This window comes from Manacus candei, unplaced genomic scaffold, assembly GCF_025592945.1.
Source record: "Manacus candei isolate 608988 ecotype Guabito, Panama unplaced genomic scaffold, ASM2559294v1 h1tg000119l, whole genome shotgun sequence".
NCBI classification, from domain to species: Eukaryota; Metazoa; Chordata; class Aves; order Passeriformes; family Pipridae; genus Manacus; species Manacus candei.
The window spans coordinates 3,314,189-3,320,811 of record NW_026138167.1 but is presented as its reverse complement, the minus strand read 5'-3'; positions in this window follow the sequence as shown (position 1 = coordinate 3,320,811).

The following is a 6,623-nucleotide window of genomic DNA, read 5'->3' as shown; positions in this document are numbered from 1 at the left end:
TCCCTGCCCCTTCCTCTGCCCCTGTCCGTGTCCCTGCCCTGTCCCACCCCTGGGATCAGCGCCTCGGCACATGGAGTCATAGAATGTTAAGGGGCTGGAATGGACCTTAAAGGTCATTCATTCCTAGCCCCTGCCATGGGCAGGGACACCTCCCACTAGCCCAGGTTGCTCCAAGCCCCATCCAACCTGGCCTTGGACACTTCCAGGGATGGGGCAGCCACAGCTTCTCTGGGCAACCTGTGCCAGGGCCTCCCCACCCTCACAGGGAAGGATTTCTCCCCAGTATACAAGCTGAATTTCCCCTCTTTCACCCATTACTCCTTGTCCTGTCACTCCAGTTCCTGATGAACCCTTTGGTTCCCTGTAGCCCCTTCACACACTGGAAGGAGCTGTGAGGTCTGCACACAACCTTCTCTTTTCCAGCTGAACAGCCCCAGCTCTCCCAGCCCGTCGTTGTGGGGGAGATGCTCCCCGCTCTCTTACCAACCTCCTCCTGCTCAGATGGCAAAGGACGGCCCCTGAGGAATAAACAATTGTCAGCAAACCTCCCCCAGGGCAGGGGGTGAAAAGTGCCCATGAGCTGGTTCCTAGAGCAGGGCAGGAACATCCATCCCCAGGGCCCACACCGGGAGTGGGAAGGCGTGTGCTCAGCACTGTCCCACAGTGGGGCCTGACCTGGCTCTGCTCTGTCTCTCACACTGGATTTCTTTGGGAGGTTTTTTTCCTTTCCATATCTTTCTTTTTTTTCCCTTCCTCTCAAGTAATCTCTTTTTCTTAGCTGGATGATGGAATTTTATTTTTGTCTTGATCTTTAGTGCAGCGGTGGCAGAACACGAGGCCACGCTCCCAGTGGTGAGCAAGTCAAGCAGCAGTAGTTTCTCCAGGCTATAACACATAGATAATATCTGGGGTTTAGACACTAATGCAGCCAGAACTCACCACCAGTCTCAGGCAGCAAAGATTACCTGCAGGATGTCTGTATCTCAGCCTCTAATTGACCCACTTTTTGCCTGCATTTGTTTTGCCCTAAACTGCCATTGCCTTCCTGAACAGTCACAGAGGGACTTGACACACTGATTGAAACAGTTATACTCAAAATTGCATGAGAAACCCTAATTCCAGCCTCCTTTCCCCTGTTTTAGATTGCAAATGATGTCTGGCCTATCTCTGAGAGACTGTAGGCAGAGGGAACGGGGTGGGTGGGGATGTGGTGGAGAATGTGGCCCAGATGTGTCCAGAGGGGCTCCCCAAAGTGCATGTTCACCATGCCCAAAGCTGTCTGTCTGACCAGATTGCTCATGTTTAGGGGTTTGTGCCCTTCTTACATACCAGATGGATTCTTGGAAAGCAAATCTCATATATATTTCGTGTATATTCCATATATATTCCACATATATTTATATATATAAATATTCCAAATTCCTTATATTTTTTACATGTATAACAAAATGTTTGGCTTTTAATTTATACCAAAAATTTTCTTTGTGTTTGCTTATTAGCACTTGAGCTACTGCATTTTTCTGCCTACTAGCTTTTTGTGTGATTTTTGTGGGATTCCATGAAGTCCTTTAAGGTATTGTGTAATTGTCTAGAAAGAAAGATGTCTTTGCAGTCTCCAGAATGTATTCCCTGTTTCTCAGCTGGCATCCAACATCCTGCAATAAGTCAAATCCAAGGGAGAGCTTATCCAGAAGAAAATGGAGCTGGGTGCTGCTGGTTTGTAATTAGAGCTGACAGAAACAGGCTAAGCAGAGTCTTAGTGGAGAAGGGAATGTGAATAGAGGGAATTACTTCGTGCTCCATGTGCAAGAGGCAGTCACTCCACGGGGAGAATTTCAGTTTCACCACATTTCAGACACAGACAGGGGTTTTGCTGTGGAAAAAGCTGAGCTAAATATTGCTCTCAGGTGTGTGTTCCACGGCAGAGAGAACCCAGTGCAACACAATACACTCCCCTAATTGTGCCCTTCTTTTGTCTTCCTCCCTTTTTCCTGTGAAGATGGATGGAGGACAGCAGCAGGAAGAACCAGAGAGCACCCACGCCACACATTCCCCTGCAGGAGAAGCAGGTTGATCCAGGAGTTTGAAGTAGAGCCCTTTGAATAAATCACTTCTAATCCTGGCTTCCATATGACTGCTGTATTTAAAGCTCAGATGCAGTAAATCTTACACAGTTCTTGCCAGGCAGTGAGAGATCTTCAGAGGAGGAGAGTAAAAATCCTTACACATCTATAGATGGAACAAAATAACATAGCAACCTACATTTTTATTCCACTTGAATGAATTTGTGAGAACAAGGAAGAAAACTTGGGAAACGTCTTTAGAATATTTACTTTAAAAATTTAGGTCAGTCCAATCAATTGAGTCCACAAGTGAATGTACAGAGGGGGGGGTGAGACTAATCTGTGCACAGACTATGTCAAAATTGAGGCTACTTGGGGCAGCTGATTGAAAAGGTCACAACGACATTTTGGCATCGGCACATTTCAGTAACAAACTGAAAAAAGGGCTTGTAAAGTTCGGGTTGAGCAATTTGTAAGAAAAAAAAAATCAAATGGTCATATTCCCCTATTTCTTGTGCCACAGCAGCAAAGCCACAGGAGTCAGGTGAGCTGTAAACTGAGAATATGGCAGGCTGGATATTTCACTAATAACATGACTGAATATTTACTTTTGGCTCCACATGGTTTGAGATACAATCTTTGCTTAAGTAAATGTATTTTTTTTTTTGTAGTGCAGGATCCCCAGTGCCACCATGCCATCTTCAAGAATATGAATGTAAGCTTTGCTTTTTATTGGATATTGCTTATACTCACCACAAAAAATCCCTAATATCAAAATAAGTAGATTCATAACTGCCAGAGGGAAAAGCACTTCTTCTTGGCATGAGTCTGTGCTGTGTGAGCCAGTGTCACAAAAGACACTGAAAGTCAAGCTCCTTACCCATGCTAAGGCCCAACTAAGAAATGATGCTCCCTGGATTTCTCATCCCTGGGATACTCATTAACTCTGACCAGTGTTTGTTACTTGATTCACTGATAACAATTCAAGTTGCTGTCATAGTTTTTCCTCTAAAATGCTGGCACCCAGGAAATCAAAAATTTAGTTTTAGTCTCTTACAAGAGCTGCCCTTTAGATGGATGTACACAACTCTGAACCCCCTCTAAAAGTCCTTGCCAAGCACTGAGGAGACTCTCAGTGAGTCAGATGATAATGCTGTTCTGTAAATATCTACACATAGCACCTGAACTGTTCTAAAGCTCAGGTTGGGTACATGGAGAGCCCCAAGTGTCATGGAAGTAGCTTTTCTAAAATTATTTCTTGGCCACATTTTGTTCTCCAGATGAAGGAAAGAGGTGTTTAAGATGTTTTAAGATGTTTTACTTGTGAAAGGAGGGCTAATATACAGTATCCTTCAGGAACTGTGTTTGGGAGAACAGCCTTGCTGTGAAAAGTTTATTAGGACCAAAAGGGAAATCCAGTGAACAGCCTTTACTTCCAAATACATCTGATAAAGGAATGAGGTGGTGAACTCTTGCTCTTCTGAAACCAGGCACCTACTTTCAGGTTGCAGCACCGTTGTGCCTCCTGTGTCATGAGGGAGCTTGAAAAATTGCCCTTTCTAGTTACTCAGCAGAGTTTGAGTGTGTGCAAAGCCTCCTGCCCGAGATGTCAGGAAGAAGAAGGACTCTGTTATGCTGATGGCAGACGAGCTGAACTCTGAGCTGTGAGCACGAGGGCTTCGTTTCAGGAAATGCAACAACCAACTGGGGAACCTCCAGCTACACTGTCCAGGGCTTAGGGCAGCCTGGGAAGTATCAGGCTTAACAGCCCTGGAGATGACATCTGTTTTGGTTCAGGCTGTGGTTGTTACTGACATGCTTGTTTTAAATGGATGGCATCTGTTGCCTCCTTCCCTTAACGCTGCTGGAAATGGAGAGGGGAGGCAAGTTCGGCTTTCTTATCTCAGGATTTTTTGTGAGCTCAGGCTCTGCTGGCTGAGCTTACACTCCTAAAACCCTTGGGAACAAGTGTTTTCCCTCTCAGGGAGGTAGTGCTTACCTGCCATCTGCTCTGGGGAGCCCAATTGCTCGCTTTCCTCACTCACTGCAGGAGAATGTTCCATTTGCCAAGCGCCACCACGGGCACTTCCCACATCTGCAGGGGGAAAGAGAGGGGGTGGAGTGCTGGGCACTGCTGTTGGGTGCATCCCAAAGACCCAGAGCTCCAGCCCTGCAGAGAGAGATGGCAAGCATGGAACATATTGCATATATCCACAAGAAAGAAATTTGGGGAATTTAGTGAAACAGTTGGCAAGAATGATCATGAAGTCACACCCTTCAGCACCAGGCACTGCAATTCCCTAGTGCCTCTGGATGGTATTAAAGCTCTTTTTAACTGCTGGTTGCTATTAAATGCTTCTAATATGATGACAGCTCATCCACACCTGACAGTCTTCAGTCATCCATGGAAACCTCCACAGCAGGACAAGCCACAAGGATGTGTTTTTTTCTGGTGAGTTGGGATGTGGCTCACAGCAAGTTCTGCTTTCAGCTCAGTCACTGTGCCCCAAAGGACAGAGAGAGGTTGGGAGTGTGCTCAGGACTTCTTAATATATTGCACTGTGTGAGGCTTTTAGCAAGATAAACCCCAGCCTCTGAAGCAAACGACCATATCCATCCTTCCTAAAATCTGGGAACGGTCTGAGCTACGAACACCAGATCATCTGTCTTAGAACATGGTCCCCAAGTCAGGACTAGGTAAGAGTCCCACAGAGCTGAGTGTTCAGGAGAACCCAAGAGGCCAACTGGGCAAGAAGTCAGCTGTGGGAACAGACAAGTCCAGTCTTTCTGTCTAAATCCTGTCCAACACACTTGTTCTGAAGGGGGGAGTCCCCCAGCTCTACCTTCAATCTGTACCCTAAGGTAGGAGGGTGCCCAAGCAAACCAGTGTGCCCCACCCCTGGCCCGTGGCTGTGAGGGGCACTTTTGCTGCCACCTCACCCCTGCAGGTCTCTCCACAAAAAAGGGCTGTGCTGCCTTCCTGGGGGCAGGCAGGGAAGCAGGTTAAGTCTCTTTTCTGGCACTTCTTCCACTACTTGGATTAGATTTTCCCTTCCCAGCTATTGTAGCTCACAGGAGGCTGGATCGAGCGGCTCCTGCAGATGGCATCTGCATCCTAGGGATGGAGTGAAATCTAGGCTGGAGCAAGGCAGTGCCTGAGAGAGAAATCAAAGGAGCTCAGACGCTCAGAACCCTCCTTCTGTCACTCTGCTGCTGAGCATCCCACTGGCATCTCCCAGCAGCAGCTCTTTGGCAGAAGAGGAGCAGCTCCAGTCCTGCTGTCCTGGCTTCTTCTGCACAGGCACTCTCAGCTATTTGCTTTTAAATGTACACCCTCTGTTGCTCACTTCCCAGTGCAGTCAGAGACCTGAGTTTTCCAGCCCCTCTTCATTCCAACCTTGCTACCAAAGATTTCTGCACACGCAGCAGAGGCAGAAACAATTGTTATTGCTGGTTGTACCATCCTCAGCATCTCAAAGTCTCCCCTCCACATGGCCTGTCCAGGGAAATAGCTGTGCTTCTGCCTCTGCTGAGCAGCCCCACAGCAGATGGGGGTCAGCTGGCTACAGCAGAGCTCCCCTTGTCCATCTCTGAGGAAGAGCCAGTTGGAGCTTTCCAGCCCTGGTGCCCAAGGCCAGCGTGGAGGGAAGAGCAGAGCAGGATAACCTGACATCCCCCACACTCACAGCCTCACTTGTTTGTGTGGGCAATTCCATTTGGGAACCCCCCACCACGCCCCACTCCTCAGATCTGTGCTGAAGGCTGGTGCTGGGAAGTGCAGGGAGGATGCAGGGATGGACACTGCTGGGTCTCAGGCAAACACACAGGGAAGGAGGAGGAAGCAGAAGAGCAAGTCTTGGAGCGAAGCTGAGCAGGAGGATGCAGCTTCCAGAAGGACAGCAACAGCAGGAAGTGGCATTTGCTGGAAGCATTTTTAAAGCCAGTTGGGGAACAGCTGTGCTGATTTTAATCCAACTGGACTGAAGTGCCTCCAGAAGAGCCCAAAAGCCCTTTGATACCCACCGCCCAGGCAATAAAATGTTAATCACAGCTGAAAGTCTTTGTTCTCTCAGGGCAGTATTTTTCTCTTTAGCAGTAATGCACTGCTGCCTCCAGCCCCAGACCCTGGTGTAACACAGACTGTGCATGTGTGACAGAGGCTGCTCCTGCTGCAGCAGCTCGAGCAGCTGAGAGCTGCAGGAGGCTCAGGGCACCAGTGACCACCAGGAGCAGTGGCACTGCCCTCCTGCTGCCACAGCACTGCCCTGTGTGTCACACACAGCTCAGCACAGGCTGGTTTTCTGGATGGTATTGTGTCCCTGGGGATTTTTACAAATGTGTTGAAGTCTAAGAGAGCTGTCAGGGTAAGTTTAAAAAGGAACAGGCTGAGGTTTCAAGGGCAGGTGTGAGATAAATTCTGAAAAGCATATGAGATGCTGAATCAGTAGAGGAGAGGCCTTGGAAGGGCTACAAGATCATTTCTAACCTGTCCTGGTGAAGTCAGCAGTCCTCCCCCAGGGAGGTCACAGACTCCTGTCATGTATCTACGGTCTCCTTGGA